At 36.4% G+C, this 16266-nt stretch overlaps 1 long non-coding RNA gene across 1 annotated transcript; it reads left to right on the top strand.

Annotated features, from left to right (window-relative positions):
• The first annotated feature begins 3409 nt into the window (after positions 1–3409).
• Positions 3410–5868, top strand: LOC129804488 (uncharacterized). Its single transcript, XR_008751994.1, has 3 exons — positions 3410–3564; positions 4342–4541; positions 5692–5868. It is a non-coding gene; the product is annotated as an uncharacterized LOC129804488 (long non-coding RNA).
• The last annotated feature ends 10398 nt before the right edge of the window (positions 5869–16266 follow it).

The raw sequence follows: 16266 nt of genomic DNA, 5'->3' as shown, positions 1-16266 counted from the left end.
GCCATCGTCAGAGAGACTGTTAAAATATTGTTAAGCCCACTTCTGTCCAGTCGCCACGCGATAAAGGTTAAAATATAGGAATTGCGTCAATTTGCACATAATTTGTGTTCTTAACGTTAAATTAGAATCTAATATAGATCCCTGGTGCGACAGTCCGTTACCTGTGAAAGGTCTCTCTTTTGGCGGCATCCGTGAGCAGAAGCAAAAGGTGAATCAGCCGCATGACGTTCAAAGTGGAGGAGCACCACAAAGAGGTGGAAAAAAATGAGGTGCTGGAGCAAGAAGAACAAATAGAAGGCACGTTTAGGATTCCATGGTACACACTTTCCGGCATCATCCAGTTGGTCTTCCTTTAACAAACTTGGTCCATTAATAAGTTGCCAATTGCAATGCAAGAGAGATTAATTGCAGGAAACAATTTATAACTTGACCATTATCTCTTGGCGTGTGTGACTCTCAGTCATTTTCATTTCATCCTCAGATGTGAGATGGATTGCCTGAAAATCTTGTTAGGTGTTAAAAAAATAAAAACTAATAAAGAATGGCTTGAAATGGTAAAATGGGTGAAATTGGTGAAATAGACTTACACTTTATAAAATTTTGTTTTTATTATTTTCACCTTTAGCGGCGCTGCGATGATGAAAAATGTGTGATGATATTTTAGTTTATTCCTAAAAAGACAAACGACTTCTTTGTTGGTTGATCCACTCGTTTTCTTTCACATTTCATCTTTGCTCAACTAATTTTCACAGAGACAATTTCCACTATTGAGAATTTCAATTCATCAATAAGTGAGAATTTACACTCCTGATTTTTTTTTGTTACTATCAGCCAAAACTACAATAGAATGCATAAAATTTCGACATTATGTAAATTCTATGATGCATTATTTTATGTCTGTGGTTTTTCAATGAAAAGGCCGCGTGTGCAAGAGTGTAAAAATTAATTTCAGACACTTGACACATCAATAAAAATTTTAGTTATCAAAGAGAGATGGACAAACACAAAAATTTTTATGTGAATAGAGCAAAATTTGATTTTATTGATGTTTAATTGACTGTTTTTTTGGGTGTTTCCCAAGATCACAAAAAAATCTTTTATAGGTTTCTCTATGTCAGTGAAATTATGGAGGCGATAGCAAGTCTTATTCATGGAATTCACACAATGTTGAAATAGCCTTTTTGGGCTAATTCCAACATTTTAATAATTAATTTCTAATATATTCCATCTTGGATAATTCAGTGGACTTTTTTGGAAGCACATTTTATAATCTATCATCGGGACATATGTAGGTTTTGGGTGGTTTAAAATTAATTCACTAGAACACGAAAATTAATCACATGAAAGTTTAAAATATTACTAAAAAGTGTATTTTACTGGAGGTATTGATTGCAGAAACAGATGTTTTCCTGCACAAGGCTTTGCAGGATGCATCGCAGAACAATTGCTTCACAGATCTCACGAATAACAATTGCTTAGTAAATGGTATTTTTTTAGTCATTTGTAACAGAATAACAGTAATTTTCCAAGGAAATATGAAATTTTTTACCATCTGCAAAGAGATTTAATTAACTGTTAAAAAGAAACAATTAAAATTTACAGAAATTAGCCTTGCTTGTTTTAGGCTTGGAAAATTCTTCTCATTGCAATTATACTTCAATGAACTAAAACTAATTGTATCATGAGTTATCACTTTGGTAACAATTAAAGCTGTTTACACAACCAATATATTAAATATATAATTGAGAAACAAATTTTAGGGAATAAGAATCATATTGTATTTTTTTTTATGTTCATCAAGATAATATTTTAGTATGGAATATATTTTAAGATGAATTTCATTTAGGGTAAGTGTGCCAAATTTCGGCCAGCTTGCAATTCCGGCCACCTTTTTTGTTCCTCAAATTTCCATAAATTTTTAGTTTTCACATACTCTAGGGATTATACAATGCAAATTAATAACAAAAAATGTGGCTTCGACAAACGAGATGACGTGAAAAATATATTGGAAGAATCCCCGAAGGGAAAGTAACTATGAGAATGAAGGTGGCCGAAATAGGGCACCAAAGCTATGTCTACATTTTTATTCATTTTAAAATGAATTAAGAATTGTTTTAGAGTAAATAAAGACGATAAACTGTCTACAAAGTTCCAAGCAATACTCCTTAAGAAGAAGGAATAAAAAAAATCAATTTGTTTTAAGAATATTACATTTCAAACTTAAGACATTGGCGCTTGCATGCAACTATGCCGAAATTTGGCACACTTACCCTATAAAATTTGTAGAAATATTTTATGAAAATTCTTTTATCACATTAATGGTACATCCTAGGGTATTGGTGTCAAAGATGATTCGTAGATTTTGTAGAGCAGGATTCTAAGAACATTTTCCTAGAACAAATCATACCACTATCTCTTCATTCTCACTGAAATTTTCCATATTTTCTCAAGGGGTAACGCATTTCGAGAAAATCAAGAAAATTTGGCAAGGGAACTTATAAGCAATCCAGGAAACTTACTGTAAACCAGAAAACTCATGAGGAACCCGGGGACACGGGGAACTCAGAAAATTCACGGAGAAACCGGGGAACCCATACATTTTTCGGGGAACTCTCTGGGAACCCAGACAACCCATACATTTTTCAAAGAATTAAAGGGGAAACCAGGGAAGCCCGAGAAACCCATGTATTTATTCGGGAAGCCCGGGGAACCCGAGGAACTCATATTGTTTTATTCAGGAAATCCGGGAAACTCATATTTTTTTCAGGAAACCTGAGGAACACATATATTTTTTCAGAGAGTCCACAGGGAACTCACGTGGAACTCAGGGAATCATATATTTTTTCGGAAAAACGGGAACTCGAGGCACTCTAATTGTTTATGATTAAACACTTGCATTTTTCTCATAAATCCTTAAAATATTCATCAAATTCATAAAAAGATCCGTGGGGTGAGTTGCATACTCCACAAAAATGTTGTTCTTGAAAAACGAGCTAGGATCACGGAAGATCAGAATTATTATCAGTTAAATGTGAAGCTCATGAGGCAAAATTGAACATATCCTACCCAAGGAGCATTTATTGCTATAAATAAGTAGAGATGTCTGATATCTATATGAAAACGATGGTGAAGATTTTACATATTTCTTCTATATAACCGCATAAAAGACACTGCAAAAAAAGTGTGACGCCCAGGAACGTGTTAGCTTTTAAGCTTCCACTTGGTGTAACAAAAATTCTCACGTTTGGTAATGCCTGAAAATCTTGTAAGCTAAATCGCTACTTTTTTGCTGCTAAACGGGAGAGTGAGAGAAATTCAGTGAGAGCTGAAAGCTAAGCTGCGCGAGAAACAGCAGGAAAGGAGTGAAGTGAGAGAGAGAAACAGTTTGGGCTCTCGCGTGCGAGAGAATTTTTCTCACATTACTGGAATATTCTAGAAGGCTGTGCCCCAGTGCAAAAGCAAATGGCGCAGTAAAAGTAATTCAAGTGCAATTTCTCAGTGAAAAGTGTTTTATAAATGTAAAATTTAGTGGCATATTAAGCTACGAGGACTTGGAAAATAGTGGTGAGTAATTTAAAAGCAAAATATTCAACTTAGATAAGTGAAAAAAATCTTTTTGGTGCATGATGTTTCACGTTAGAAGTTCCTAAACTTTCAATGAAATTTTCACAACAAAATTGGATTGAGGAAGAGTATTTTATAGACAATGGCATCTCAAATTTGATAGAAATAAAAAAAAATTATTACTATCTTCTCCGTTATTAATATTTTTGTTTTCCAAATCAGTTATTTCTCTGAAAAAAAAAAAAAAATAGTGATAAACCTAGATTAGCTTATTGCAGGTGAGATTCTTAACGTGAGTCAACTTGGAATGTGACTAAATATTATATATAAAGTTAAAGTTGGAAGGACGTAATGCAGTAATTTTAATAAAAATAGTTAAAATTTTGTATCGAATCCAAAATATCAAGGATTTGAATTCACTGGCAGTAAAATGATATGTGATCATTTTACTGATATGTATATCAGAATGCCCTCTATAATTTTGCTGAATAGATTGATTGATTTGATACAATAAATTGCAATTTTCAACCGATGTATAACTTTTGACGAAAACTGCAAGTTAATATCTTTCTTATTTTATAATTTACTTTTGGCCACCCATATATTCGTAGTAGTGAAACACATTTTAGCAAAAATTGGTGCTGATCGGGGGACAGAAAATTTTAAGAATCTCACCTAAATTCTTTAAGTTCTTTAAGTTCTGTATTATCAAGTTTAAATTTACTTTCGCTTTTTTTATTCTTGATTTTATTTATTTATTGTTCTTATAATTTGCAGTACGCAGTCAACTAACCGAAGAGGATGGATTCGAAAAATTTTAGATTCAGAGGGAGTTAGAATCTTGCCGGCAGCATTTCAAGAAGTCAAAACTCCGTATTATATCAAACATATGTCACGAGGAAGATGCGTCTGGAACCGCTGCCAGTGAAAACATTCTCGTGGAAAATCCAAATGTGATGCCTACTCTTATTGCGAAGGTATTAAAATTTTTTGATCAGTTAAATATCCAAATCTTTGCAAAAATATATTTAACTTTAAGTCAAAAACAGTTTTCATCGGTAAAATATTACATTTTGCTCAGTGATAAACCTAAAATTGATCAAAAATTACAAAGTCATCTCTTTTATTCAAAGACATCTTTTTTATTATCAATTTCCGCAACAATGGTTTTCATTTTGGGACCAAGATCAAGTTCAAAATTTCACACTGTCAAATATTTCCAAGTTCAAGATTTTAATTTAAAAAAAAAAAACTGTTAGTACCTTGATAATTCTAAACATTTCTGAGAAGTTTGGAATTATTTTAGGGAGACAGGAAGTTTGACATATGGTTTATATCTTGACATTTAATTAACATTTGATAGATTTGACATATTGCTCCTAATGGCCAAGGCACACCTTTCAGATCAGAAAGATTTCACGAAATCAAAATTCACATGTCTTTCTCACGCGTTTTCCATATATCTATTTCATTTTTTTCGCACTCCAAATTCGATTAAGCTAAATTCAATTTGTTGTGATGTTTAAAAGAAGAAGAAGAGTACATAAGAATGAGATAGACTTTTGCAAAGTGTGTAAGAAAGAAAGAGATTCGAATTTCGACTTCTTGAAATTTCCCTGATTTAAAAGGTGTGCCCAAGCCATAAGTTTTTGATTTTGTAATACCAAAATCCTGAAACTAAGTATTTTGTTTTTTTGTCTTATAATTGAGGCCAATATTTTACTTATCACATGAACTAAAATTGTATAATTTGAAATTTAAAAATTGCTTTTTTTGCTGACCATTTTTTTGCTAAACAATTGCCCTTATTACAGACTAATTAAAACAATTGGCCTCCAAAATGATGCAGAGTGAAAATGAGATCCTGTTTTTTCTTTTGCGAATGCTTAAAATAATATTATTGCTCTCAAAGTTTGTGAATTTAATATTAACTAAGTTGATTTTATTGCTGAACTAATTCAGTCTTTTTAAATGATTTAGACAAAAAATCGAAAGAACCAGTTACGGAATTTAAAAAAATCTCCTTTTACAAGTCAGATAATACTTGTTAGATTTAATTGTACTTTACCAAAATTGACCTCTTCTTTATTCTATAACATTAGTAATTCTTATTTTTTTACTTTTTAGGAACAAATTTATTTTTTTTGGAGCTTTACAAGTACTTTGGAGTTCAAAGAATTGTTCTAATCAACGGTGCTGAGCTTTTGAGAAAAACAAGTTCACGAGAAAGAAAGATGGCAATTTAAATAATTGCTAACCATCTTCTTCTTTAGCGGCCTCAACCCAACAAAGACGACAAAATTGCCTACGAAAAGGCAACCATGGAACTTTTTGTTGTTATTTAGGTTCAAATATTTATTGTTACTAAGGTAATTGTAAATTTAAATTTAATTTAGTGAATAAAACGATTATAATGAAAAATTGAATTTTATTTCCTAAGTGTATATAAATATTGGTTCAAAGTAATGCTAAATTTGTGTACACTTTGAGTACCAAATCACTAACATATTGTAAGCCATAAATTCATATTTTTATGTGCATTTTGATAGCAAATTTATTAACAAAACGATGCCAAATGAATCTACAGAATGTTGCTAAAAACGCTTACGATTTGTATACAAATTTACCACACCAAGTGGAAGTCCTTTTGGCGCATCCCAAATGTAAGCGAATTCACTCACAAATTTTTTTGAGTGAGAGGACCATATTCGGGTGAATGGCGAATTTCCACATCCGAAATACAGCAATTTTTTATTTTCTATACAATCACGGTATTATGTACGGTAAAATGTATCAATTGTAACTAAATAAAATATAATCATTCTGTAATGTAAATATTATAACTTTCAGCTGAAGAGCTATCATTTCTTTTGAATTTTTCTTTAAAATTTTCTCAAATATTTTCCTCGAATGATTAATTTATTTATCTTTGACGATTCAGTCACATTTTCTGTGCCTCGTGCACTTTATCGCGTATGAAACTTTAATGTAATGACTGTTTTCCGTTCGAGGATACAATTTTAGTGAATAATATTATTTCATTCCCGACGTGAATTTCATAGTAGAATGCTGGGAAATTAAAGAAAATAAATTTGTGTGGTTTTATTGTTTTTTATCATATCATTTAAAAAAAACTTATGGATCTCAGGTTTTTATTGAGTGTATTGATAGAATACATCACTTTAAACACAATTCTGGACAAATATCGATGCTCGTCAATATTTCTTGCATATTTTTCCCAATTAATTGAGTTTGGCGTCACTTATTTTCTGTAATTTTCACGCCATAATCATCTTTTAATTCTTATAAAACAAAATCAAAATATTATAACCTGATAAATAATAAATGCAGAAGTAAAACACGTCTTTACATATAATATTTTGGTTATTTTATTTACATTATGTCGTCCTTTATATTTACAATACAGATTCTTTACAACAATAATGTAACTACACAACATCAAGTGTCAAAACAGCGCAAATTTGTGATTTTGGTGATATTTTCGGCATTTCTGGGCACTCTTTCTGCAATTCAGTTTTGCAACAAATGAACAGAAGGGAGTTCTAATGCTTTCACTTCCACTATACACTGCAATTAAAGAAAGATTTTTTTTAGCAAAGAAACACAGTATTAATTGACTATAGACTATTTATCTATGAATTTTCCTTATCTTGCTACATTTTATCAGTTCTAACTCAGTACTCCACTCTACTGCTTACATTGATGCACTTTCAGACTCTAATTTTGTGTAACACATCACTTTTTTTCACAAATTTCAATTCAGAGATGGATCTCTGATTATTAAATAAATAATTTGACAATCTGGAAGCGTTATACAAAAAGATCACAAGTTGTATACACGTTGTCTCCTTTACGGAACAAATATAACAAAAATATATCAAAACATGATGTTCAAACAATTTCACGACATTATGTGAACATAACAGCAACAATATGTAAGAAAAATATACTTTAGATATTTTTGACATAGATTTACACATATTCACTCAAAAATGGATTATATTATAACTTGTTTATGGATCTAAAAACATTCAGTCGTAATTTTAAGAGGAAATATCAATATATCAGCTGGAATTTATCAAATAAAATGTATTATTCATATTAAAAGAAAATAAATGATATTTTCCATACATTTTTTAGTTAAGTTATTTTTCTGGCATGCATCGCACATAATTTTCAGATAATATACCTCCATTATGTTTATACATTATATTTTTTAGAAATAGCTTGTTTACGTTGAAAATATGTTAGTTACATTTGAGACATACATTATTTAGATATCAAATGCCGCTTGGGTATGGCTAAAGCATAGGATATGTTCAATTTTGCCTCTGAATTCCACATAATTATGAGATATTTTAAACAAGGTGAATATTTTTGAGGAAGTAGGGTAAAGTGGTACAAGTTGGTCAGAGCTTTTTTTCTTGATAAATTTAGTACTTCATTTTATTTGTATATTTTTAATGCTTTATTTTTATAATTTGGTTCCTTGTGCTTAAAGAATTTAGTACTGTATTTATTAAGAAAAAATCCCTGTCCAACACCGGCGAATTGTCCAACTTGTAACACTATGTCCAATTTGTATCACTTTGCCCTATTATTTGATTAAACTTATCTAAAAAATGGAACATTCTATGATGTTGGTATCAAAGGATGATTGGTAGAGGAGGATTCAATGAAGAATATCTTAGCAGAAACCATCTCCCTATCTCTTCGTTCTTCTTGAAATTTTTCAGTTTTCCTAATATAACCAAAATATTACCTTAAAAAAAGAGATATAGGATCATTGACGATTACAGGACCGAAAAAAAGCTGGGTTATCAAGGAAAATATAATGGTGATGGTATTTTTAGAATTGAAGGTCTTAAAGACTTGATTACCGGTACATTTTTCGATCCTAATGATCTTCAGTGACCCAAGCTAATTTTTTAAGGGCAATATTTTAGCTAAGGAGATAAGTTGTTTCACATAATCTTTTTCGTGAATTTAAAGGATATTCAAAGATTTACAAAGACAACTGGAAAACTTCAGGGAAGATATAAAAATGTACAGGGTCATAGGAACACCTATTTGAACTTTAAGGACTTCTGTCATGACCTATTGATACCCTTTCTATTCCATTGATGTATTTTCACATGTATTTTCTGTATTTTTTTTGAATACATTAAATAAATTTCAATATTTTGATGAAAATACCAAAGTGTTCCTCACCGAATAAGTGTTCCTTCGACCTTACTGGTAGATAAAACAAAAGTTCTTAACTCTATATTTAATTAAGTGAATTAATTTAAAAACTTTTAAGTTGAAGTTACACTCTTAAAAAATGTATTGTTATTACAAATTAATTATTTACCTTATTTACCTATATTTAATTATTAACTATTTACTTATTTAACTAGTCCTTACCTAAAGTTACTGACGCTCGAAAAAACTTTAAAAAACGTGAAAATTAGAAAATATTTTGTTGGAATTCTTGGTATCATTCTGGTCATAATATAAATTTAAAACTGAAGTTTTAATTATAAAGAATGCATAAAATGGCTGTTTTTGAAGACTAAGCGTTATCGAAATATCATCTTTTCTACATGAGGTGTTTGCAAAAGATTCCCCCAGGAACATTTAGTATAATAATTTCTCTCATTACAGGTAATTAGTAATGATCACTTTCCGGACATTTAGAACAACTCAGTGCTGTATATTCACAATTTTTACATATTTTGACTCAAAGAATTTAAAGAATTTACTTTAGAACCCTCCCTTTGGTTTTACTGCTCCATGCTCCAGTTTAACTGCTGGAATTAAGTAGTCAAGAAACCCTTCTGAAGTTGCTATTTCCCACCAATAACTCCATGACTTTATGTGTACACACCCGAGATGCTGTGCTGAAGAGATGGAGATGCGTTGTGGAAAGAGGCAGTACAGTGACAATTTAATTAGCATAAAATTATTTAAAAGTGTCGACACAAGTCTTCTCCATCTCGTGAAATCGTAGAAATTGTCTATTGAGGTGTTGCAAAAAGGGAACTTGTTCTAGAGGAAATTCACATTACAAATCAATGTGCAATGTGAGATGGGACAAAAAGAGCATACGCAAGATGAAGAAGACACCTCCAGTATACGACAATTCCACAGCAACTCATGTGAATTGTTGAGATAAAAGGCGCAAAAGAAGCTGTATGATGACTTGTGGGGAAATAAAATCGATAATTAAGGATGTTCTCATTATTAGCTTGGACAAATTTCCATGAATTGAAGATGTGTTGAGAGGCTGTGTGGAAAGAACATTAAACTCTGAGAGAAGAGATGTCATGAGTGACCTCAAGAGTGGAAGCTATAAGATGGAATTTATCATGCTGCATGGACACGAGACACAAATCTCGGAAATGATTTTTATTATTTTCAGCATTAAAGACATTTCTCAACATACAGCAGCCACAATTAAGTGTAGATAAATCACAAGTTTCCACCGACCGTGTCACAGCTCTTCGAGATCAACCTGGAGTGTAAAAAAAGGAGGGAAAAGCAATAAAAGTTGAGCTACAGGTGCGTTGATTAATTTCTTGTGTTTAACTTATGAACCGGAGGGAAAAAATCTCTTTTTAAAATACTGATGGTCACTCGAAGAAGCACAAAAATCCTCATAGTTGGATCCCAGAGAGAATGTAATTCGAAACTTTGCACACGCATTTTTACGACTTCAACCAGTGAAATTCTACGTAATTTTTCTGAAATAATAAATAATGACCATAGTGGAAAATGTCAACTAAAACAAATCCACAAGGAATTTTTAGTCTTTTTTTAATTGCCAGAGAAAAGAGATTATTAAATAAGATGGGAAATTAAAACATTCACCGCGAACTGGAGAGAGTTTATGAGGCATAATTGTTGGAATTTCATTAGGAAGAACACAATTTGTGGTGTTTAATTTACCATTTCTGTAGCATTTTTAACTTGAACTTTGAAATTTTCGTGTTAAAGAATGCAATAAGACACCATTAGTACACATAAAATATAAAGATAAAAAAATAGGAAGTTGAAAGACTTATATGAGCTCGATCTTCATAAGATTCAGAATATGGCGAGTTTTTGTGGAGGAAAATCCTGGGGTGACATGATAACTTCTTTTCGATAATATCGACTGTCGATTCTAAAAAATTTAAACGATAGCTAAACTTTATGTAGCTAATACAAGTGTTTATCATTAGTTACCTTCTATTAAGAATGTAACAATAAATGGCTCAACAATGCATAAAAGGTTGCAATTGACTTAATCTAACAGATATAGATTTATCGATACTATCGATTTGATAGTATCGAAAAGTTATCATTCCACCCCTGCTTTCCGCCTCCTATTAATAAAGAAATCCTGGTTTCTTTATTAATAAACTTTTCAGTCGTTTTTGAATCATTTGATTCTTTGATTCTTGTATTTTGGATATTAAAATGTGAAAAATAAGGATGGTTTTATTTTTGATGGGAGAAGCTAAAAGAAGTATTAGGGGAGACTGGGGCAAAATTTGTCAAAACGAAAATTTCAATATTCACTATTTTCTAAAATAAAAGACACAGGCTTGAAATTTTTATTATAGATAGCCTTCATGAACCTTTTTAAACTTACAAAGTTTCAAGGGATTCGAGGAAGGATTATGTAAAATAAAAAATAATGAAATTTTGAGCCCTATTTTTGGAATATTTGGCTTACAGAAAATATCAGTAGGGAAGACTGGGGCAAAAAGTCACAAAACGGATATATTATATTTTTACGATTTACGAGCATTTTGTAACTCCACAATAGCAATTCACAAACATTTACAAACATTTTTATAAAATATTTTTTTCTGTGTAGAGAATGTGGACTTGTGAGGAAAGGATCACGGAAGACCGGAAGTCAATATCTCTTACCGCTTAGAAGGCAGGACGGTGAGAATTTGAAAAAAAAAGATTGGATTTTGGAAACTGATCTCTCGTGGAGTTTGAGCAGTTAGTTAAAATCTGAAAGATAGTAAATTAAAACACCCTAATTGTCCTAAACTAAACTCTTCAAGAATTACAGAAACTAGGAACTTTATTTGTGGGGGGGGGCACCGAAGATTGGAATTTGATATCTTATACCACTTGCTCTCTAAACCGCACACGATAAGATTCTTTCCAAAGAAAATGTTTCAAAATCAAAAGCTACACAATATTTTAAAAAAAGAAAATATATTTTTAAACTTCACTTCATTGTAGATTACTTAAATTCATTGGTTTTTTTTTTCATTTAAATTTTTAATTGGCAAAATTTCACAGCTTTTTCATTTCGCTTATCGAGGCCTTCACAAGATCATCAGATAGGGGAGACTGGGGCAGAATTTGCCACGTATGTATTAGATAGTGGTATCTTATAGTTTGCCTGCGAAGGAATATTGAGCAAACCACTCTTTATTCTAAATATATAACTTCCCTTCCTATTGATTGAAATATTTATCAGCCTCATACAAACATTTTTTGTACAAATTACACACAATGAAAAATTTCATTTGGTGGATAATTCTACCCTGGTCTTCCCTAATTTTATTCCACTTTTTCTTGATGTCCTTAACAATTATTAGTACAGCAAAGTCTCTCACTGGAAGGTACAAAAAGTACAGGTACAAATTCGTGGTTTGGATGGTGATATGCATATTTGAACGTCTGAGCAAGGTGTTCTTGATATAGGACACAATGAATTCGTCCATTTGCATCACAGAGTACCTCCAAAATTGCCTGTTGCCTCTGTACAATTGCCATGACATACCTCTGAACTTCTAGCCGGATTTGGCATCGTAGCATTACTCAAGGGCAACCAATGAATAGTACGAGGAGAATGATGTTTATTACGTAAGCAAGAAGATGAACCAGATGAACCCACCAAACATCCCTAATATTCGTTCCAATGGGAGACATTGGGCTATCAAAAAGAACTCGAATAATAAGGAAAATCCTGTCCAGAATATTGAGAACTTCAAGAAAAGTGGAATAAAATGGCCAAAGGCCGCGGTGATGGTCTTATCAAGATATTTTTGGGAGAAATAAAGAAGAAACTGAGAAAGAAGTACTGGTGGGAAGTAACTGTAACTCCTTCTTTTTAGTGGAGCCAAGGTTACAGGTCGGGCTCAAGGGTCAGACTCTGGGGACCCGGCAAGTGCCTCGCGGCGCCTCCTCGTGGCGACCGCCGGTAACATGGAGGAAAGGTTACGCCTTTCACCATGGCCAAGACCGCGAGGTGCGAACTCGTTGGGGGTGACTCCTGCCCCCTTCGAGTCCTATCCATCAGGAGGAAGATCTCTGCTGGGGTAGCTTCCCTGCAGAGATTTCCGAGATCAGCTACCAGTCGCGATTCTATGGCCTCGGACGAGGAAGGGTCAGCCCCCCACCCTTCCGGGAGAATCAACAGGGGGCACTTAGGAACAACTGATGACAACTTAGCAATGATTACGGTTTACGAGAGTCGCCTCCCGTTCGAAGCACGATCCTGCCCTATCTGTCTTCTGCAGGGCAGAGGAAATTTCAGGTCACTTCTTTTAGCGAACGAGGTACGACATGCCAGAGAATATCACAGCTCACTGCAACAGATATTTGTCTGCTCCAGGTGTAGCAAAAGGTATTCCACTAAACAATCAGCGGTGTGCCATGTACCTAAATGTCGTGGCCCTGGCTCTCCCCCTGGGATAGGGAACCTCGCCTTCACCTGCGAGGATTGCTCCCGAGCATTTGCAACCCAGCTAGGACTGAGCCAACATCAACGCCACGCGCACCCAGCAACCAGGAATTCTATTCGGACTGCCCAGGCCATCCTAACGGTACCTCAGCCTGTATCATCCAATCGGATAAGTCCCCGCACAAGGGGCTGGACTCCGGAAGAAATGGAAACGATGCTGGGACTGGAAGTCAGGTTCCTTGGAGAAAGGCATATAGCGAAAGCTATGTTCGACTCCGGAGATCTCCCTGGGAGAACGCTTAAACAAATTAGAGATAAAAGGAACACTTTGGTCTATAAGAGACGCAGGGAGGCGGCCTGGTCACGAATTTCGGGTTCTGAAACGGCTCCGCCGGACTTCGAACGGGAGGAGGAGATGCTCGATTGCGGGCTGGAAGATCGGGCTACATCTCCACATGAGTCACGAGGATCTAGTGAGCCATCTCTCGGACAAAATCCTACGGGCTCTAGTGCTTCTACTGGAAGGACACCTTTCCAGATGAGTCTAGGTCCGCGCTCACACTCACCTGATTACAACGGTTGGGAATTGACCCCAGATTGGACTGAGCAGAGTCTGGGGCAACAATACGAACCAACGGAGAGAAGCAACAATGGAGGACTCAGTTTTCCGACGGCTGTTTCCGTTGACAGCTCACAACACACACCGTCCACGGTGGGCTCTGAAAGGAACGAGGATCTGTTTGCCGAGATATCTTGGCGGCAAAAGGTGGCGGCGGACACTCTTGCAGCTGCTCCGAGTCAGAGCTTTCCGCATCGCAACGACATAGTTTTGGACCCTTTGCGTGCAGCACTGAGGATGATCCGTGACTCATCTGAGGTTCCTGGGGACACGGTGAGAGCGGCTTGCTCAGTTGCCTTGCAACATTTTAGGGATAAAGTGCGTCCCTCTCGCACATCAAGGCAGAGAGGCAGAGCGAACCGTAGCGCACAAACTCGGTCGCGTGGACATGGACGGGGTCGAGGGGCTAGACGAAGGTTTGAGTATGCTAGAGCCCAGGAACTCTTCCGCAATGAACCTGGACTTCTTGCAAAACTAGTCCGAGAAGGGAGACCCATCCACGACAGTGGGACAGGGTCCCCTCCGGCAGCCGAGGTAAAAGCCCTCTATGACGAATTGTGGGCAGTTAGACCCTCAGTTAATGTACCCCACATGGGAGCCCCACGAAACAATATACCAGTCTCGGCTGTCTTGACAGCAATTTCTGCTGATGATATAAAGAATCAGATCTCACGCACTAAGGAAAAGAGCGCTCCTGGGCCAGATGGGGTATGTCGTCGCCACATAAGGGGCCGCCTTGAACAGGAGATCCTTCGTCTTCTGCTCAACCTGATACTGGCATCAGGCGAGCTTCCCCAGGATTGGAAAATTAATAGAACGACTCTTCTGTTAAAAGAAGGTAAAGATGCCTTTAAAGCGGACAGTTACCGACCTATAACGATTAGCTCAATGCTGTCTCGCGTTTTCTGGGGAATTTTTGACAAGAAGGTGAGGGCGCACACTTCCTTCTGTCCCCGCCAGAAAGGGTTTGTGTCGGAAGCCGGATGTTACAACAACATCCAGATCCTCCGCGAGTCGCTCCATGCCGCTAAAGCGGGTGGTGGTCTCACGTTAATCCAAATCGACGTTTCTAAAGCGTTCGATACGGTGCCGCACGAGGCCATTCGGCCCGCTCTGAGGGTCATGGGACTCCCAGAAGTGGTGGTGCGTCTCGTGGAGAAGTCCTATACCGGAGTGACGACCAACATCGCACACGGTGGGGAAAATATTGGGGTGGAACTACTGAGGGGAGTAAAGCAGGGTGACCCGTTGTCACCATTCCTCTTCAACGCCGTCCTGGACCCACTCTTGCGTACACTAGAGACTATAGGGGGCTTCAGTGCCTCAAATACGTGCAGAATCAGCAGTCTGGGGTTTGCGGATGATATTCTGCTCCTGGCCGACTCTGCCGCAGAGGCGCAGACGATGCTGAGGTGCACTGAGGAATATTTGATTGCTCTCGGCATGAAAATTTCTTCAACAAAGTGCACTACGTTCGGTATTGTGCCAAGGGGTAGAACTTGGTATCTGGTAGATCCCGGACTGTCCTTCGATAATGGAGATCCAGTGCCACACGCTGACCCAGAGAGTTCGCTTCGTTATCTTGGTGTTAGTGTCTCTCCTTGGAGTGGGATGGGATCTGGACACCTACAGGAAGGACTTCGGGAATGCTTGAGGAGGGTTAGGCGCCTGCCTCTTAAGCCCCATCAAAAAGTCCTTCTCATAAGTAGATATATAATACCTCACTTTCTGTACCAGATGACGGTAATTCCTCCCCCAATGACCGTCATTCGACACCTGGACCGGGACGTGAGGTCCTGTATAAAAGAAATCCTCCATCTTCGGCAGTCCGTGACCAACGGATTGCTGTACTGCCGAAACAAAGATGGGGGTCTGGGTATCCCGAGGTTCGAGACCCTTGTGGTCTCTACTACGCTCAAGCTGGGCATCAGGTTACTACAATCTGATGACCCAGTGTTGCGCCACTTGAGCGAGGCCTCGGGTCTCCAGAACCGACTGGCAAAAATAGCCAGATCTGCCCGCATAGAATGGCCGGCACAGTCGGAGCAGGTCGCCGAAGAGTACAAGCTCCGTGAAAGGAGGCGCTTAATCAACGACTGGGCGGCCAGTAAATCCCAAGGTGCGGCTGTCTGTGCTTTTAAAGATTCACCTGGGGGTAATCGGTGGCTGTTCCAGCCCACGTTGCTGAGACCCTCGAGGTACTTGACGGCACTGAGAGCCCGTACTAACACGTTATGGAACAAAGTGGCGACCAACCAGTTCATCCAGCACAATGACATTAATTGTCGAAAGTGTGGCACCATGCCAGAAACACTGGGGCACATTGTGGGCATCTGCACACATACCAAAGGCAGAAGGATGCGACGACATGATGAAATCCGTG

This window comes from Phlebotomus papatasi, chromosome 2 (genome assembly GCF_024763615.1).
Source record: "Phlebotomus papatasi isolate M1 chromosome 2, Ppap_2.1, whole genome shotgun sequence".
Classification (NCBI taxonomy): Eukaryota; Metazoa; Arthropoda; class Insecta; order Diptera; family Psychodidae; genus Phlebotomus; species Phlebotomus papatasi.
This window is presented reverse-complemented; position numbering and strand designations above follow the sequence as displayed.